The sequence below is a fragment of the Leucopleurus acutus genome, assembly GCF_964270905.1.
Source record: "Leucopleurus acutus genome assembly, chromosome: 4".
NCBI lineage: Eukaryota > Metazoa > Chordata > Mammalia > Artiodactyla > Delphinidae > Leucopleurus > Leucopleurus acutus.
Genome location: NC_139146.1, coordinates 139,065,606 through 139,085,635, shown reverse-complemented (window position 1 = coordinate 139,085,635; position 20,030 = coordinate 139,065,606).

Genomic DNA, 20,030 nt, shown 5'->3' with positions numbered 1-20,030 from the left:
TGCTGCAGCTTTTTCAGAAGAGCAAGGGGAGTAAAAGCAAAGAAATGTGCCTTGGCTTGCACAAAGAAAGGAAGGAAAGAAAGGCCCATCGAATTACCTCGTTTTCTTTATTTAAAGATGGTTACCACCCTGACTAGCTTTGAGCTTAGCGGGCAGTTCCCTGAGAACTGTCCTCCACAAGCAAAATGAAGAAAAGCACAGAAGGCAGTTCTCTAGGTAGATCAAACAGAGCCTTTCCTGTATCGTGAAGCCCTGGAAAATGTGGGTGTATGGATGGAATTACCCAGGTAAGAACTCCTGTGCTCATCACCTGTCACTGCTCAATCAAGCCACAATAGCTATGGAGCCCTGCTGCCACCTTGGTGCTGTCATCATTTGCTACTTGATTCCCAGCCACAGGCTCCCTCTAAGAAGTCTTTCTATTTCCTTTTTCCAGGATCATCCCCTTCCCCACCAATCCCACACACACATACACTCACAATGTTGCATAAACAGTCCATTCAATTGCTACCTATCTAAGTTCTCCTTCTAGTATACAGATTCAATCTTGCCATTCACCCGTACAAAATTCTTTCTTTTTAATTTCTTTTTTTAATATGTATTTCTTTTTATTTATTCATTGTTGGCTGTGTTGGGTCTTTGTGGCTGCGTGCGGCCTTTCTTTAGTTGCGGCAAGCGGGGGCTACTCTTCGTTGCGGTGCACGGGCTTCTCATTGCGGTGGCTTCTCTTGTTGCGGAGCACGGGCTCTAGGTGCACGGGCTTCAGTAGTTGTGGCACGTGGGCTCAGTAGTCGTGGCTTGTGGGCTCTAGAGCGCACGGCCAGTAGCTGTGGTGCATGGGCTTCAGCAGTTGTGGCACATGGGCTTAGTTGCTCCGCGGCATATGGGATCTTCCCGGACCAGGGCTTGAACCCATGTCCCCTGCATTGGCAGGCAGATTCTTAACCACTGCGCCAGCAGGGAAGCCCTGTACAATATTCTCAAGGATCACTCTGTTACCTTTAAGTCTGAGCTTGTTACAGTGAACTCCATCTAAGCCTTATCAGTACTCTTGCCCATAAGCTCTACAGTCAAGATAGATAACAGGGCTAACAGTGGTTCTCATCATGAGCAGCACATTCTAATGATGAAGGGAGCTTCTAAAAATCCCAATGCCTAGACAGAATCCTATACCAATTAAATCAGAATTTCTAAGGATGAAACTCAAGCATCTTTAATATTTTTTCCTGTGGTTACAAGTTTGAGAACCAGTGCATTATACCACTGTTGTAGATTGAATGTTTGTGTCTGTCTTCCCCCAGATTCATATGTTGAAATCCTAACTCCCAGTGTGATATTTTTAGGAGGTCAAGCCTTTGGGAGGTGATTATGTCAGGAGGGCAGAGTCCTCATGGGTGGGCTTAGTACCTTATGAAAGAGACCCTGGAGAGGACTCTAACTCTCTTTCTGCCATATAAGGACACAGCAAGAAGTCAGAAGTTTGCAAACTGGATGAGAGTTCTCACCAGAATCCAACCCTGCTGGCACCCTGATCTCAGACTTCCAGCCTCCAGAATTGTGAGAAATAAATTTCTGTCATTTATAAGCTACCCCGTCTGTAGGGTTATGTCATAGCTGTCCCAACTAAAACAACCACAAGTTACGCGTTTGTACACGCTTTTTCCTAGGCGGGAAATATGCTATGTTACATCTCTGTTATTTTTCCCTGCTGCTCTTATAGGGCATAGGTGAAATATCTTCTCCTGCAGCTCTCCAATAACCTCCCTTACTTTTCCCACGGCAGCCCGTACATGCCTGCATCCTGATTCTGGATTTCTCTCTTTTCCTCGTGAACTGGATAAGGAAATCCTGCAGGGCAGGAATTGTGTTTCATTGGTCTTTGCATCCACAGTGTCTATTGAAGCAGGAGAACAGATGCACATCAATACCAAGCACAGATTTAGTCCTTCAAGCTCTTCTTCCTGCTTCTAGAAAGCAAACAGCCCTCTGCTTACAGAAACCTCACAGGCTTCCTAGTTTTAGGAGGTAATAAAGTGAATGGAGAAGAAAGACATCTGGAAGATAAATAAGGGCATTACAACTACCTCAGGACATTGGTGGCACTTAGGGCGGTTTACTCTCCGTTGTCTGCAACTGGGTGAGGGTCTTTTGATAACTTCCATGTTGAAAGATTGCAAAATGGAATGCTGAAGGATTCGATCAAGAACGTGAACGCTCATAAACAGTCTGATTTCATGGCCTTTACTCAAATGGATTTCACTTCTTAATGCATTTTGTCAAGGGATGCTCCACAATGTATGAGGAGGGAAGGACTTTTAGATAAGTGCCAACTGGGACCTTGGTTTCCATTAAGAGGAAACTCAGAACTCTTCCAAACAAAAAGAGGGCTCCTGGACACAATGCAAGAAGGACATTGTGAGAAGAGATCCAGAGTTAGCAATAAGGATACAAACATGAAAGCAATTATTTGCCGGAAAGACTTTTTTAAAATCCCGAGATCTGCAGGCCAGGGCCTGCCGCTGGAATTGGCAAAAGTAGAAGAAACAACTGACTTTCCTTTTGGCTTTTGCCACAAGTATGATCGCTCTGTGATTCTTGCGCAAAGTCTCTATATGAGATGGCTGGTGTGGATTCCAGAGCTCCTGCCTTCTGATGCTAGCATGGAAGACACAACACACTCTTTTTCCTCTTTCCAGTGGAGTTTTAGAAAATAAGCTGCTTTGAACAATATGTTGAAAATCACATTTATTTTTCAACATAGGTGGTGCCTTGATCATTCCTGCTTAGGAAAACCACAGGGACATATAAAGGCAAAGCATTAGATACAAAAAACAATTACAGAGCAATATTTTTCCTTTCCTCTTCCTTTGTCTTTTTTGGAATTCTCCTAGTAATTCTTTTGAGAGAATTTTTACACTTTTTATGATATTGAGCTTTTTATGTTAAGAAGGCCCTATTTTCAGGAGCAAATACAGCAAGGCACAAGAACTGTCTTCTAAAGAACTTGTATTCTAGTGCAGACGTAGCTTTCAGTAATCGCCTACGTCTCAAGGCACACAGAGAAGAAAATTGAGAGATTACAGGGTGAGTGCATAGTAAACGTTTGGCCCAGAATCTACATCCTGCAAAGTTCTTAGTCATCAAGTTAATCCTTTGTCTCTACTTCTTCTTTGGACGCAATGATGTTAGATTGAACCATATAAAACTATCATTTCTAAAGGTCAAAACCTGTTAGATACCAGCAATTACATGTAGCTTACTCTAAAACTGATTTCAAAGTAATTAGAGACATGGAACACCTGAGATAAATGAGTCCTCTTTGAATTTCATCTTTAAATTTCAACCTCCTTCTTAACATTAAAAAAAAAAATAGACAACCTTTGAAGAGCACTTGTTTTTAAAGTTATTTATGTTTATTGTAGAAAAATTGGAAAATTCAGAGAACTTTAAAAAATAAATATCACCTATAAATCTAATCACCAGAAATGACCACTGTTAACGTTTTGGTATATTCCTTTCCAATTTTTAGTCTGTGCATATAAATCTTTATACTATTAGGATTGGGTCATATATAGTTTCATATTCTATTTTTTAACTTAATCTGTTGGAACATTTCCCCACAATATGAAATAGTCTCCAAAATATTATTTTAAAGGCTATAAGGTATTCAATCATATCAATATAGCATAATTTATTTAACCAGTCCCCTGTTATTAGAACACTTAGGTTGTTTCCAGTTTTCCCCATTAGAAATAATACTGCAATAAACATCTTTGATGAAAATCTCTCCCCACATCTCTAATTGTTCCCTATGCAAAACTCTTTTTTTTTTTTTTTTTTTTTTGCCACACATCATCTAGGATCTTAGTTTCCCGACCAGGGATCAAACCAGCACCCTCTGCAGTGGAAGTGCAAAGTCTTAACCACTGGACCTACAGAGTACTTATTATGGGTTCAGTGCTGTGTTAAATGACATGCATGAAGTCTCATTTCGTGTTTACAACCGTTCTGTTAGATTAGCATTATGATTACCCCCAATTTACAGATTAAAAAACTGAGGCTTATAAAAGTTAAGTAAATTGTCCAAGGGCACCTATCTTGTAAGTGGCAAAGAGCTGGGACTTAAAACTGAGTTCTGACTGACACTCAGGTCCTGCTTCAAACCCTATGCAGGAGCCAGTTGGGCCATTTCCAAGGATCAATTTATAAGGGGTACAAGAACATTGCAGCAGATGTAAGGAAATGAAATAAAATTACCATAATTCTTCTTAGGATGAGTGCTGTGTGTTGGTTGGGAGAAATACTTTGATAGGCTGCATGGCCATGGCTACTCGTTCACATGGTTTGAAGTGAGTAATCACTGGGTTATTGTTCTCCATTCTCAAGTTTCCACAAGTTTCCCCAAATGGATTCCTCAGTTCCATGACTCACCAAAGGCTTTTGTTTGAACCAATATTAAACCTTGGGGTGTGACAAATGGGCTTGTCAATCCCTTGCTCAGTGTGTATACAGTTCATTATTTTGTGCTCTTTTTATACTGTACACTCTCCAAGTAGCTGGTCCAAACAGATACTTTATGCAAATCCTTCAGCGGAAAAAAAAAAAGCAAGGCACAGTTTAGAAGGGTGCACATTTGGTGATCAAATAACTGAAAGCAGGTTGTAGCAAAAGATCCAAAAGCATTAAAAACATCCCCAAATATTTCTCAGCCAGTTTTATTTTTCCACTGCTCATAAGCCACTAACTCTGCCTCTCAGTTGCGTGAGGGTTTAAACATCTTTCCAACTCAGAAACGACCATGGCTTCCCGAAGCACACACATCCAGACTTTCAATAGGAAGTTGCAGCAAGAGGCAGGCTTGTCTCCAAAATTGTCCATTATGAACAAACCTCAGAACCTTTGATCTTAATTAGCTAAACAAGCTCCTAGGACTTTATTTATTGGTAGAGCCAGCTCAGTTAATTGACTTAGTCACATTTTTCCCATTTGGCACACAGTTTTTGGTCATAGTAACTTAAGAAGATGACCAAGATATGCGAAGGTATTTTATCAGAGGAAAAATAATACTAGAACGTATAAACACCATTTCTTAGGACCTATAACTTAAAGTGCCCAGTATGTTGTACATGGTAAGCTCCAACTCTTGTACTTCATTTGATTCTTATCACCGTGTATTTAACAAATACAAAAACCTCACATAAGCACCAACCAATTGGAACAGACTTTGTAATAACTGGCCTCTGCTTACCTCTTTGTACCATCAAAATATGGGTCTTGATGTTTAAGGTAGACTTAATGTTGAGGCAGAAAGATATAAACCCTGTAGGCAAGATAACTTTAGAATTTTCTTTTCCTCTATTATTAACTCCTAGGGATTTGATAGATAACTTAAAAACAAAATGGACTGAATACCCAGACATCTGCACATAGCTCTTCCTTTGGTTCCTTCCTTTGTTCAAATTCCGGATTTGCAAAGAAATCACTGTGTAGGGCTGTGTGCATAGAACTCTGTACACTCTATATAGGTTCAATTAGGGGATTTACAGTGGTAACTATTTCCATACTTTGTTTTTATTTTTGTGTTGATTTTAGAGATTAATCCCCCTAATTCTTCTGAAGAGAGGAGCTAAGGCATCCTCAAAGGAATTAAAAAGCATTCAGACTGAACCATGGTGCTAGGCCATAAGCAACTCTTCTTCATGATTAGTCTTTGTTTAGAATATGATGTTCTATCTCCAGATATTTATGTGACAGCCATTTAGACTATTTATTCCTCTTGAATACAGTGAGGAAAATTCTTTTCTTTATAGCAACTCCTACTCACCCCAACCCCTTCTCATTTTGTGATGGCCTTTTACATTGCAGGCAGCAGAGAAGGCTCTAAGACTTCTCAGCCTGTCTTTGGTAAGGAGGTCAGGATGCTCTTCCCTTTATCTTTTACCCAAGTGTGGATCAAAGTGAAGCCAAATGATCTCCAGGGACAGGACTGATCAGCAGCTTCCTCGTTTTCTTTCTCCTCTTCATTCATATACCTGGCCCGATTCAGGTAGGATGTGAAAATGCTAACTATTAGACTGGTAGAAATGATCCGCGTCAACTCCAAGGGAAAAGCAGTACAGTGATGGACAATGTGCTCTTAGGCAGAGGAGAATGAACTTGTACCCTGGAGGTCCAGGAACGTCACATGCTACGTGGTATGCTACAAGCTGGAAAGGTTTTCAACGTTCTAGATTTGATCATTAAAAATGCCACATGATTATATTTCTTTCTACTCCAATATATGTCTGTTTACCTACAAAAATATTTTCTATTACTTACCATGGAATGAAGTTGACTTACCATGGAATCAAATGACTTCTTAGAATTAAGTTTTAAGACAATATACCATGTTTTTCCTATGGAATCATGTGTCCCCTGGCATACCAGCTTGAGAATCTCAGATGTAGGTGAAAGAGTGTTGTACCTAGAGAATGAGGCCTGGATTCTAATCCTGCCTCTGTCAGTACTATTTTCTTTAATCTTGATTATTTTGTTTAATATCCCTGTTTCCCCCTTTAAATGAAGGAAAATATTTTCAATGTATTGCAATTATAAAATTCTATAAAGCTTATATTTTTGTGTTATAATTTTATACATATTATCTTTAGAACAGGTTAGGTCATATTAAAAAATTCCTGAAAACATTTGATGCTCCTAGAAAAGAGAATGGAGTAGCCATGAAAAATAAACATAAGAGATATTTCTTAGAGCAGTAGCAAGAGTTTATTGAAGTCAGGGAGATTGAATTGAGACTCAGAAATCAACACCAGTGATTGGTGAACTTGAACTTCAAGATTTCTACCGTTTTCTGCCTTTTGCATTTAAAAGTGCTCAATAATCAAGAAAAAACATTTAGTAAAATTATGTATGCATTGTCTTTCACATAGCAAAACCACTTCAAAAAAACCTATTCCGAAGCTATGCTAGCAAAAACACAGGCATGACATATATATAATAGCAAAAGACTAGAACCAATCTAAAAGTTATTACTAAGGCACTGGTTGAATAAACAATGGTTTGTCCACATGATGGAGTATTATAAAGCTGTAAACAAGGCATGATATATAATGCAATGGATTTATCTCTATAATATATAAAGTAAAAGAAAAGGAGAAATATGAGCATAATATAGTTCACCTAAGAAAGGAATGAATATGAATATATATATTCATATTTGTGGAATGGAAAGATAAACCGAAAACGCGGGAGAGGCCACAGCAGTGAGGGGCCCGAATACCGAAAAAAAAAAAATGTGTATTCTGCTCTTGTGGAGTGGAATGTTCCATAAATGTCACTTAGGTCAAGTTGGTTGATAGCGCTAGTCAAATTTTCTATACCCTTGCTGATTTTCTGCCTTAGTTCTATCGGTATTGAGAGAGAGATTGAAATCTTTGACTATCCTTGTTAATTTGTCTTGTTCTCCTCGCAGTTCTGTTTTTGCTTCATCTGTTTTTAAGGTTTATGACTGGGTGTATAAACATTTAAGATTGTTATGAGCTGTTGAAGAATTTATTTTTTTTGTTATTGTGAAAGAATCTTCTCATCCCAGGAAATATTTTCTGCTCTGAAATATACTCTGTCTGATATGAATATAGCCACGTCAGCTTTCATTTGATCAGTGTTAACATGGTATGTCTTTTTCTAGTCTTTTTACTTTTAATTCATTTGTGACTTTATATTTGAAAGTGCTCCTTATATACAACTTACAACTGTGTCTTGCTTTTAAAAATCTATCTATGACTTTTAATTGGAGGATTTAGACTATTTACATTCACTGTGATTAAAGTATTAGGCTTGAATCTATCGTCTTACTGTGTTTTCTATTTTTCCCTCTGCTTTTTGTTCTTTTCCTTTTTTTGCCTCATTTTGGACTAATTGAATTATTTATGATTTTATTTTATCTCATTTGTTGGCTTTTTAGCTACAATTTTTTGTTTTGTTATTTTAGTGGTTGCTCTATGGTTTATGATATGCTCCTTTACCTTATCTCAATCTGCCTTCAAGTGACATTAAAACATCCCATGTATAGCATAAGGATCTTATCACATACTTTCATCTTTCCTTCTGAGCTTTGTGTTATTTTTATCTTATGTTTTACATATATGTTAGGCCTTTCACTACATTATTATTATTTTTTTATTTTAACAGTCTACGATCCTATAGACATTTAAATAATTAGGAAAAAAAACTTGTATATTTGCTTATGTAGTTACCATTGTGAGACAATTCTTAATGAGTTTCCCATATTTCTGAACATCTTGTGAGCAAAGGCACTGGAAGCTTTTTCTAGACTATCTTTCCAAGGATGTTTATATAATGAACAGCCTTCAATGAGCCTAAAATAATGCCTCCTGCTGGTACAGAGGGCATGGGTTTTGCTATCTTTTATACTAAAGATAATGCTTTCCTCCTGGGCAAAGTTTGGACAGATTTGCTTGCAGTCTATAAAAAAAAATTATTTTACTAAATTCAGGGTTTCTCGCTTACAAGGAACCATGTGCATCACACATCTAGGCCAACCTGCTTTGCCACACGGGCCTTGGATGGCATGGAGACCTGGCACAAACATGAAGCTCGTGCTGCTTGCTGTGTTATGAGTAATAAAGTTCTTTGTCTCTGACCCAGGAGTCTTGTATCTTCTGCCAGCAGCCATGAAACTGTGGAAGGCTAACTTATTAACTTGCAAATAGAGTGAAAGCTCAGACCATTCACAGTTGTTGATAATTACTATTTCTGGGATGCTTCATTCCTTTCTGTAGATACAGACTTTCATCTGGTATCATTTTCCTTCTGCCTGAAGGACTTCCTTTAAGATTTCTTGTAGTGTGGGACTGCATGTGATGGATACTTTCATTCTCTGTATGTCTGGGAAATTATTTTTTTCTGCCTTCCTTTCTGAAGGTTGTATTTGCTGAGTATAGGATTCTAGGGATGCAGTTTTCCTTTTTTAAATTTCAGTATCTTAAAACCATTCTTCCACTATCTTCTTGCCTGTATTGATTCCTATGAGACATTTTTTATTATATTTTTTCTATGCGTGATGTGTCTCTGGCAGCTTTAAAGATTTTCTCTTGATAATTGGTTGTGAGCAACTTGATTACGATCATCTTGATGTTCTTTTGTTTACAGTTTTTGTGCTTTGGATTAAGCTTCTTGCACATATAGGTTTATAATTTCCTTCAAATTTGGAATTTTTTTGAACCATTATTCTTCACTTATTTTTACTTTCCTCCATTCCTCTTTCCCTTTCGTTTGTGGACTCTAACTATAGATATATTGAGCCTCTGCAGTTATCCCACAGTTCGTAGATTTTCTTTCCACTTTCTTTTGCAAATTATTTTATTTTGGCTAGTTTCTATTATTATGACTCCAATGTAACTAATATTTTCTTCTGCGATAATGAATCTGCCATTAATCCCATTCAATATACTTTTTCATCTCACACATTGTAGTTTCCACTTGCAGAGCTTTGAGTTGTTTTTTGCTTTTGTTTTTTTTTTTTTACATCTTCTATGTCTTAATTTTGAACATCCGGAATCAGGACCAGGACCAGGGTGAGACATGAGACATATGTGGGGCACAGATTTTAGGAAGGCACTCACCCTCAGGGATGTGCAAGTGCTAAACTCACTCTATTGGGAATACAGTTATAATACTTCTTTTAATGTCCCTGTCTGCTGATTCTCCTGTCTGTGTTAGCTCTGTGTCTGTTTCAATTGATTGATTGATTTCCTCTTTGTAGGTCATAAAAAAAATTCTGTAAGGTTGTAAGCAAAACCTGTTTCTCTCTTTTGTGCAGTCGTATTTCTTCATTTAATCTCATTTATTTACACTGTCTACCCTATTTCATCAGGCACATATTTCTTATGTAGTTATATATCATGCAAGGTTTGTTAATATTTAATTTTGAAAAAAAATCTTAAACTTACAGGGAAGTTGTAAAAATAATACAGTAGACTCCCAAATAGCCTTCACCTTAATTTCCAGTTCTTCACATTTTTCCACAGAAAGTAAGTTATAAATATTATTGTGAAATTATTTTAATCATACTGGCACTTGGAAAGAATAATATATCAAATGTCTGTGAACTTAGTCCCAAAAGCATGGACTACTGCCCTCATCTACATCACTTATTACAAATTACTGCTAGTGGCCAAAAGGCATCCGGGGTAAGGTTGTGGAATGACCAAAGTAAACTCATCACTATTATTCAGGGAAAGACAGCATTATACTGTGCTGGTGATAAGTTAGAACACACTATTCAAATATAAATGAGAGCATAACTCTTGAAGATAAAAATAGTCCCTGCTTGTTTCTTTGGCAAAATCTATGCGATCAATCTGTTTGCTTCCATCTGTAGCTTCATGCCTGTGTGTTTCCTTTATCATAGCATCAATTCCTCTTCAAACAACATAAGGCCTTGGGAACATGGGGTTAAGGCAGAGAGAAAAGAACACCATAGCACCAAAATATTTAAACTGGATGTCGCCAGGGTATTTCCCAAGTTGGAGATGTCTAATGGAGAGAAATGGCATGGGTGTTGGATCTCATCCCCGCTCCAATTTTATAAGATCAGTTGAGCAGATTTACATTCTTCTGATTTTTTTTTTTTTTTTTCTTGGAGACTTGACTCCTGAAGCCGTTTTGCAGCATCAGGAAAGGCAGTCTTAGAATGCCATTTGTAGTTGAAGCCTGGGGCCTTTGTCACATCCCTCAACCCTGCTCTTCTGTTTCAGTGCAGCTGCAGTGGACAGTTCTCTTTGCTCATAGACTCACCTTAGTGTCAGTCCCCAAGCAAGCAGATGTCTTTCTGTATTCTGCCCTGTGTCCTTCTTAGACACGGCAGGAACTCCTGTGGCCCACGTGAAAACATGGAGCAAGAATCTGGGAGAATTCATGTCCCCAGGGAGCAGCTCTCAAACAAGGGGAGTAGGTGGATCAATACTTCCATGTCTCAGTTTTCAAGGAGGGCAGCTCTTGGAGGCATTGGGCACATCAAGAGAGCATGGCCCACATTACTGAGCTTTCAGTCTCACCCCCTCTGTCCCCTCACTCCTGCTTCCTGGGATAAACTGCCAGCGTCCTAAGCTTTGTCTCTGGCTCTGCTTTTGGGAAACCTAAAATAAAACAGCATTCACTCCTTGGGTCTATTTAACGCCTGATTTACTGAAGGCAACTGGATTTAACTCTGCTTGTTTTATCGAATGCCCACAAAAGCAAGGGCAATGGCTATTTCATCCACCATGTTATCCCCAGAGCCCAGCATAATTGCTTGAGCAAAGAAATCCTTGGCTAAAAAAATAAATTAGTTAAAATGAGGCAAAAGAAAATTCATTCCTTATTCATAATTAAAAAGAAAAATCACATGAACCCGTCTTAGAATTGCATAAATACCACTCAAGAATCCAGCTTCTGCCAATCGCTGCTGAATACGAGCATAAAACAGATAAATTTTCTGAGCTGAGGAGATTGTTCTTTAAACTGGACAAAATAGTATTTTTAAGGGTAGGTGACTCTATTTATAAAGACATCTTAATAAACCCTCAGTTGCTTCCTTACTTTCCCTAGTGCTTGAATATTTAGCACATAGAGTTAGTATGTTTACGTAGATATCTCATGTATATTTATGAATATATCTATAGAGATGTAGTTTGTTCTGTCTCCTTTTCACTCCATAAGAATATAAAGCAGTATGTTTCCACTTTGGTCAAGAAAAGCTAATTTTGCTAAACCAATTATTTGGCTGGTTCATTAGGCAATTTTCAAACCTAATTACTATGAACTAGTTAATGCCTAGACTACTTCTTCATCTTCCATGTCTAACCTAGTTTTTCCCTAAACTCTGATGAAGGAATTATTTCCTCCATCATTTCTTATTCCATTTCATTTGAAATGTCTTTTGTACCCTTAACTATTGCTTCAGGTTTGGCCTGAGAGTCAGAAATCCTACAGATTGTTCTCCTTTCTCAAGTATCAGCAGGCTAGAGATCCAGGTCTGCTTATTCTTCACTGAACTCCAAAGGGAAAACGGCTGTGTAACTTTCTCTGTAAAATGATTGGGACTTTCGTAACTGGACCAAATCTCAACAAGTCATTTTAGTCCAGCTTCTTTCTCCAACCCTATCAGGGGATCGTGTGCCTCTGTGTGTGTGCATGTGTGCACGTGTTCGTGTGTGTGTGCGTGTGTGGGTTGGAGGATGTGAGGTTAGGGGAGCCCTGGCCTCCAAGTTAAGGACATCTCTTAGAGCACACAGCGCTGTGTCTCTCACCCTGCTGCTGCTGCCTTTCGATGGCTCACATGATCTGACAGTTGCCTTCCGCGTTGTACGTTTCGTTCACAATAGAAACTCCTGGCGATCTGGATTCTTTAGCTGCTCACAGACTACAGGTTACAATTCTGATCTTCAGGTAAACTCCCTGTGTCTTGAGTTTATTATCTATTTTTATGCCTTCTTTTTGATCAGATTCCATAGTTCATATTCATCCCATGTTTCTTGCCAGCCTGTGGTTCATCTCATCCAGTACTTCTCTCTCATTTTATTCTTTAGGTGGGTCCCATAACTCATGCCAGGCTATATCCAAACTCAGATTTCTAAAAAATAAATTATAAATTGTTTTCACTGCGTCCCATATCTCCCATATGGTAGTAGTGGTTACTTGCTATTCATTCATTCTTTCATTCATTCAACCAGTATGGATTGAATGCCTCACTTGAGGAACAGCTGGGTATTCTTTAAATAGCTTGGAAGTTGACGTGCACATTGAACTGTGGCAGCCACCTCAATTTTGTATGACATCAGCTTGATAGAAGTAAAATTTGATTTGGTAGCACAAGGGGTCGATTTGAAAACTCTTAGAGAGTGGCTAAATTTTAAAAATCACTTTTTAAAATACACGATGAAAATTGGAAAAAGGCACTTTGGGGGAATGACATTGAGAAACCACGAGAAGGCCAGAGGAAGACCTATGGTGTAGGATAGGGGTCGGGGTGAGGTAACCCTAACACTAACCCTATGCTATGGTGTAGGATAGAGTACAGTGCAGTACTGGGATAGGGATGGCTGGAACTTTGTCTGACTAGGACGGAACTGTGACGCCATGGATAAATGTTGAAGAAGTCACGATAAATGCTCCAAAGTGTGTTTGGAAACTGCAATGACTTGTTCCTCCAAGGGTCAGATCAAACAACATTTATCTAAGAGAAGGAACTGTGGCTTCTGCCTGTAGATTTTGCTAGAAATTTGCTAAGAATTCACCACTCTTTCGATTTCCATTTCCAAGGACGTATTCTACTTCACTGCTCAAATGTGCTTGCTCCAGTCTCTCCGTCAGAGCACTGAGATTAGGAGGCAAAGTCTTAGACCCGGAGTCCCACCTTCATGTTGCTCAGAGTGCCCCCAGACACCTGACGTACCAAGCTTTTCTCATTAGAATGGGGTCTGCTCATACTTGGACCTGTGAACAATTCTGCCTTCTAAGTTACTTATGTTCGTAATTGTACTCAAAATTGTGGTAGCCAAAAATGTGCTATGTTTAATAACAAAAGTGTGGTTAAGAACATATATAAATATTAAGAACAAAAAAAACAGGAATGACAAAAGAACACAATATAGTGTCAACTTAATGCTGTAAACAGGTGACATATAGAAAGTCTGAGTCCGGAGTGTGAATGATCTGTAAGAACTGGATGGGGCAGAGCTGTGGGAAGGATGAACTGAGAGCAGCTCAAGGAAGCTGACCTCAACAGAGAACCTAAAAGACCATAAAAACGTTTGGTTTGGGGGCTTCCCTGGTGGCGCAGTGGTTGAGAGTCCGCCTGCCGATGCAGGGGACACGGGTTCGTGCCCCGGTCCGGGAGGATCCCACGTGCCGCGGAGCGGCTGGGCCCCTGAGCCATGGCCGCTGAGCCTGCGCGTCCGGAGCCTGTGCTCCGCAACGGGAGAGGCCACAACAGTGAGAGGCCCGCGTACCGCAAAAAAAAAAAAAAAGTTTGATTTGGGGAGAAGCATCTAGGAGCAAGAACAATCAACTTGGTGTTTTCAGGTGACTCCCTAAATGCAGTAGAATAATTTTTTTTTTCTATTCCTTCTTTTGAGAAACAGCAAGCTTGAGGAAATTGCTTTATTCACTGTGGTTGTAAAACAAGTCATAGGTGAGAAGTTAGACTTATGTGCTAATAATAAACACAGCAACATTCCATCATTTTTTTTAGCTACTGTATCTATTGACCTAAGTGGCTTAATTTGCACACAATATCTATTCCTTGCAAAAAGTGTTGGTAATAGGAGGTCAAAAACATTAGGTATGAAATTAATTAACCACCTTCTAAGCAAGTTTCCCCAAAGCATCAGTTTTGCCTTAAGACAGGGCAAAAAAGAATATTGAGAAAGAAATTAAAACTGAGGGGAAAAAAAAAGTGTTTCAGCACAGATGGCCTGGTTTGTGATGGGAAAAGAGGTCAGGTGTAATATAGTATTCCATTTCATTTCTAAAATGAAAAATGCCTACATATTGGCAAGAAGGTCTGGTCTCCTGATTCAGCCAAGGAGGTCAAGTCGAAACTTTATCTTTTAAAGAAATAGATCATGTAATTTGTTGCTTGAGAGTAATTGAAAGTTGGCACAATTGGAGAACCATTTCCCCTGAAGACTCACTCCTCTTAAATTGAGCAAATATCAGAACCAGACATTTAAAAGCTAATGTTTATCTTCTAATTCTCAAAGACTTTATTGTGTGTGTTTCCTGTGGATTTGTGTACATGAACTTTCCTAGGCTTGTGTAAACCGTTCATACCAGGCTGCCTCTGACCACTGATCCCTTAAATAGAAGCAACATTTCAGAAACTATTAGTGGACTTGCAATAGAAGGAATGGTTAGAACAGTGATTTGTAACTCTTTCAGACCCAATGCCCTTTTTTTATAACAAGCATTTTCTATTGATTAGTGTTTGATTTTCATCAATTTTTTAAAAAGAGAAACATAAAATATAACACAAATAAGGACCTTAATTGATTTAAGCCTCACTTTTTCCTTGTATAAGGAAATTATACCTATTTACAGGTGGCTAAATGTATCCATCACAGTTCTTTTTTTTTCTAAGAATATTTGCATCGATACAATTTTGAGCTTTCTAGAAAAATATCACTAATTATGACATTAACAGTGGTTTGGGGAAGATAAAAGAATTTTTTGTTATTGTTGCCTTTTGATTTTTCTTTTAAAATATCCAATTAAAACATGTGTAGGGCTTTAAACATGCAAGCACTGCTAAAAGGCTTTCAACATAAGCAGCACTGCCACACTGTGTATCTTCCAGCCCTCAATACCCTCTCCTTAGAGATAATTCTCTTCAACTCTTAGCTGTTTATTCTGGTATATACCTCACTAGTTTTAAACAATGTGTTTGTACCACTGTTTCTTTTTTAAGCTTTACTGAGGTATAATTGATAATAAAATTATAATATATCTAAAGTTATATACACATACATTGAATACACATATGATGAACTGATATACACATACATTGTGAAAGGATTCCCCCATCTAGTTAATTAGCACATCCATCCCCTCACACGGTTACCTTTGTGTGTGCATGTGAGAACATCTAAGTTCTACACTCATAGCGAAGTTCAATTGTACAACACAGTGTTATCAACTATAGTCACCATATTACACATTAGATTTTCAGAAATTATGCATCTTAAAACCTTATTTGTAAAAAAGAAAAATTGTAACTCTGTGATAATGGATATTAATTAAACTTATTGTGGTAAGCATTTTGCGATATATGCACATATCAAATTATTTTGCTGTACACCTAAAACTAATACAATGTTACCTGGCAATTATATCTCAATAAAAAGATGAATAAGGTTTTGTTAATTTTTAAAAATCTTAATTTCCATACAGTAAAATTAGCTTCCGTTTTGATGTACAGTTTTGAGTTGTAATACATGTATAGATTCACATAAGCACCATCACAATCAGGTCAAACGGCAGTTCCGATACACAAAAAAATTCCTTTATCCTGACCAGACCTTAGCCCTCACCCTGACCCCTGAGAACCATTGATCTATCTGTAACCTGTCGCAACAGTTTTGCCTTTTCCAGAATGTTATGTAAATGGGATCATACGGCATGGAATCTACTGAGACTGACTTCTGTTGAGGGTCAGTTCTCCCTTGCTTTTCTACAGGTCTTGTGACAGCTTTTGTTGTAGACTAGCTTTCTGAGGCTCTTCGTTATGGTAATTTCAAGACTGTTTGGTAAGATAGAGGCAGAGGGAAGATTTATTCCCTAACCATGATTTTAAGGATTAGGTCTCCCTGTAAGCAAAAGTTGGGCAGGATTGCTTGGAGCCCCCTTTTATAAGATTGGGGTTTTCTAAGGTGGCATTCCTCAGCTGTGACAAACATCAGCTGGGTGTTTTTTTTTTTAAGCCTGCATTTGCCTTGCATTTTGCCCATGGGTTAGGGGCTAGGGGAACTGATTCCAGCATGAAGTTCATGCTGGCTGCTGTGCTGTGAGAAATAAAGTCCTTTGTCTCTGACCCAGGAGTTTCCTGTTTTCTGTCCCCATCTATGAAACTGTGGCAGGATAAATGGTTAGCTTGCAAGCCAAGTAAGACCTGAGACCCTTCACAATTCTTGATGCTTCCTCCATTTAGCAAAATGCATTTTAATTCATTATGTTGTGTGTATCAGTAGTGTATTCGTTTCCTAGGGCTGCAGTAACGAAGTACCACAAACTGTGTGGCTTAAAACAATAGAAATCTATGGTCTTCCAGTTCTCCAGGCTAGAAGTCTGAAATCAAGGTTCCAGCAGGGCTAGGTTCCCTCTGAAACTTCTAGGGGAATCATTCCCTGTTTCTCCCTTGTTTCTGGTAGTTTGCTGACAATCTTTAGTGTTCCTTGGCTTGCATCTTTGTTACTGCAATCTCTGCCTTGGTCGTCATGTAGCGTTCATTCTCTTTGTGTTTCTCTGTCTTTACATGGCTGTCCCCTTATATGGGCACCAATCATATGGGATTAGAGGTCCATCCTACTTCAGTTTTACCGCATCTTAATTAATTACATCTGCAACAATTCTATTTCCAAATAGGGCCACATTCTTAGATATTGAGGGTGGAACTTCAATATATCTTTTTGGGGGGACACAATTCAACCCATAACAAATAGTTTCCTTTTATTGTTAAGTAGTAGTCCATTGCATTGGATGTATCACAGTTTGTTTATCCATTATCTGTTGAAGGACATTTATGTTGTTTCTGTTTGGGGTAGTTATGCATGAACATAACATTTGTGTACAGATTTTTGTGTGAACATAAATGTTAATTTCTCTAAGGTAAACACCTAGGAATGGGATTGTCGGGTCATATGGTAACTTTATCTGAAACTGTTTGACTTTATGAAACACTGTTTTCCAGAGTGGCTGTATCATTCTGGCTTTTACCAGAAATGTATGAGCGTTCCAATTGCTCTGCATCCTCACCAGCACTTGATATCGTCATTTAAAAAACTTTGCTCTGTGTGTCTGTTTTGCCATTTGCATAGACGGTGCTTTCTCATTGCAATTTTATATTTCCCTGGCGACTAACAGTAGTGAGCATTTTTTCATGTGTTTATTTGCCACCAGTATACCTTGTCTGGTGTGTTAGTTCAAATCTTTTGCTCAGTTTTTAATTGGTTTGTTTGTTCGTTGCTTTACTTGGAGAAATTTGTTTATAGTCTATATTTGGCACTCGATAGAGATGTGATTTTGAACACATTTTCTCCCAGACCATTTTCTTAAAGATGCCATTTACAAAGCAAAAACATTTTAAGTATGATGAAGTTCAGTTTATCAATTTTTTTCTTATTTAACTTATGCTTTTGATGTCATACATGTGAAATCTTTGCCTAACCCAAGAAATATTCTCCTATGCTTTCATCTAAAGATTTTATACCGTGTGCTTTAAAATTCGAGCCTATGATCCATTTTGAGTTAAATTTTGTGTAAGGTGTGAGGTTGAATTCACTGGGTTTTTTTTGTGTGTGTGTTTGTTTGTTTTTGGTCAACAAATCTCCAGTCTTTCCAGTATCACTTGCTGAAAAAGTTATCCTTTCTCCGTTGAACTGTCTCTGCACATTTCTCAATTGACCATTTGTGTGTGTCTATTTCTGGACTATTCTGTTCAAAAGCTTGTAAGTTTGTAATCTTGGATGCAAACTATTATATATAGAATGGGTAAACAACAAGGTCCTACTGTATAGCACAGGAAACTATATGCCATGTCCTGTGATAAACCATAATGGAAAAGAATATGAAAAAGAATGTATATACATGTATAACTGAATCACTTTGCTGTACAGCAGAAATTAACACAACATTGTAAATCATCTATACTTCAGTAAAATAAATTAAAAAAAAATACAACCATTGAAAAAAGTAACTTGAGACAAAAAGTATATTATTTTAACACAAATATTTATTGCTAACTCTTCAAAATTCAGTTAGTAACCCTTCCCTTCCCATTTCCACCAGTCTTAAACTATTGTGTCGAACTTTGTCCAATCCTTATCAGACTTCTCCATGGAAAGATCCACCGTAGCCCAAAAAACCCTCCTACATATTCTGCTTTTGTTTTGCTTTTTCTAGATTTACTGTGACCCTGCCAAAGTAGTGTTTACATGACCACAGTAAGAAATAAATTAAGAAGTAATTGAAGCTTTGCTTTATTTATGTTTTATTTTAGTGGTGTAAGGAAGTGACCCCAGGAGCTGTGATAGTCTTTTGCAACCATGAAGAGAGAAACCAACAGTAGAAGTGTGTGAGAAGCAGCACGGACAGAGCCTAGGTCCTTGACGATGATGTTGACCTACCGAACTAATTAATCCTGGGACCATACAGCCTCGTCCATGTCAGTAACTGTAAACGCCCTTATGGTTCGAGCACAGTTAATCAGGTATTTGGTTTCTTGCAGCTGAAAGATCTCCTGACACAAATAACTGATTTGGGTCCCCTTTCACCTGTCATTCTCCTTTTGGGAGCCACCACTCTTATGCTTTAACCATAGTGGGTGACATATCACTGTTTTTCTGGTGGAGCGTCTCCTTTGCTCTTACTTTTTCTACCAGGCTGAGTGCCTTTCAATCCCCTCCCCAACATCTCTCCCCTGCCAACCCTGCCTCGTAGTAAGGTGTCAACCAAATGCCATTTCTTCTAGGAGGACTTTCTGACTACACATACCTCCCCAACTCCCATCACACTCACACACACACGCACACACAGGATCTTCATCTACAGAATGTTTATTGTAAGGACCCATGCGACTCAGTACGCGACTGAACATCAAGCCCCAAAACACAAGTTTATTGAGTGCTTATTTTGTGCCAGGCACCGTGACAAGTACTTTATTTGCATTATGCTTTTTAATCCCCAGGAAAAGTTTATGAATTAATTACTCTTATTGCCTTCATTTTACCAAAGGAAAAATGAGGTTTAAAAATGAGAAGCTTCTCAAGGTCACGCAGATAACCGGTAAGTAGCAGAGCTATAAAAATTCCAACTCAGGTCTAACTCCACACTGGCACTCATATAGAGTACAGTGCACAGAAGTGAGCATGTGTGGCACAAAATACTGATTTATTTTCATGGCTACAGCATCTTGTGAAAGGAGAGATTGTCTTGAATTTCACAGCGTGCTCCTCTCTGCTGACCCATGTCTAGCACAAAGAGCTACACAATAGATGGGCTAGTTGATCATATAGGAGTCCTTTCCTCTGAGAGCCAGAGCTCCTGCCTGCTTGTCCCAAGTGCCATCCCAGGCTCCAGTCCTGGCCTTCCCCTGTCTATAAAAACACCTATCTGTATTAGCCTTTGGTCAGCCCTGTCAGAACTGGGATAAGTTAATTCTGTCTAAGATTTAGCAACTGACAGTGGTTTGTGGTTTCCTTCTCTACTGTGTGTCTTTTAATAGAGGACTTTTGGAGAAAGTGTTGTTGAAGCCAAAG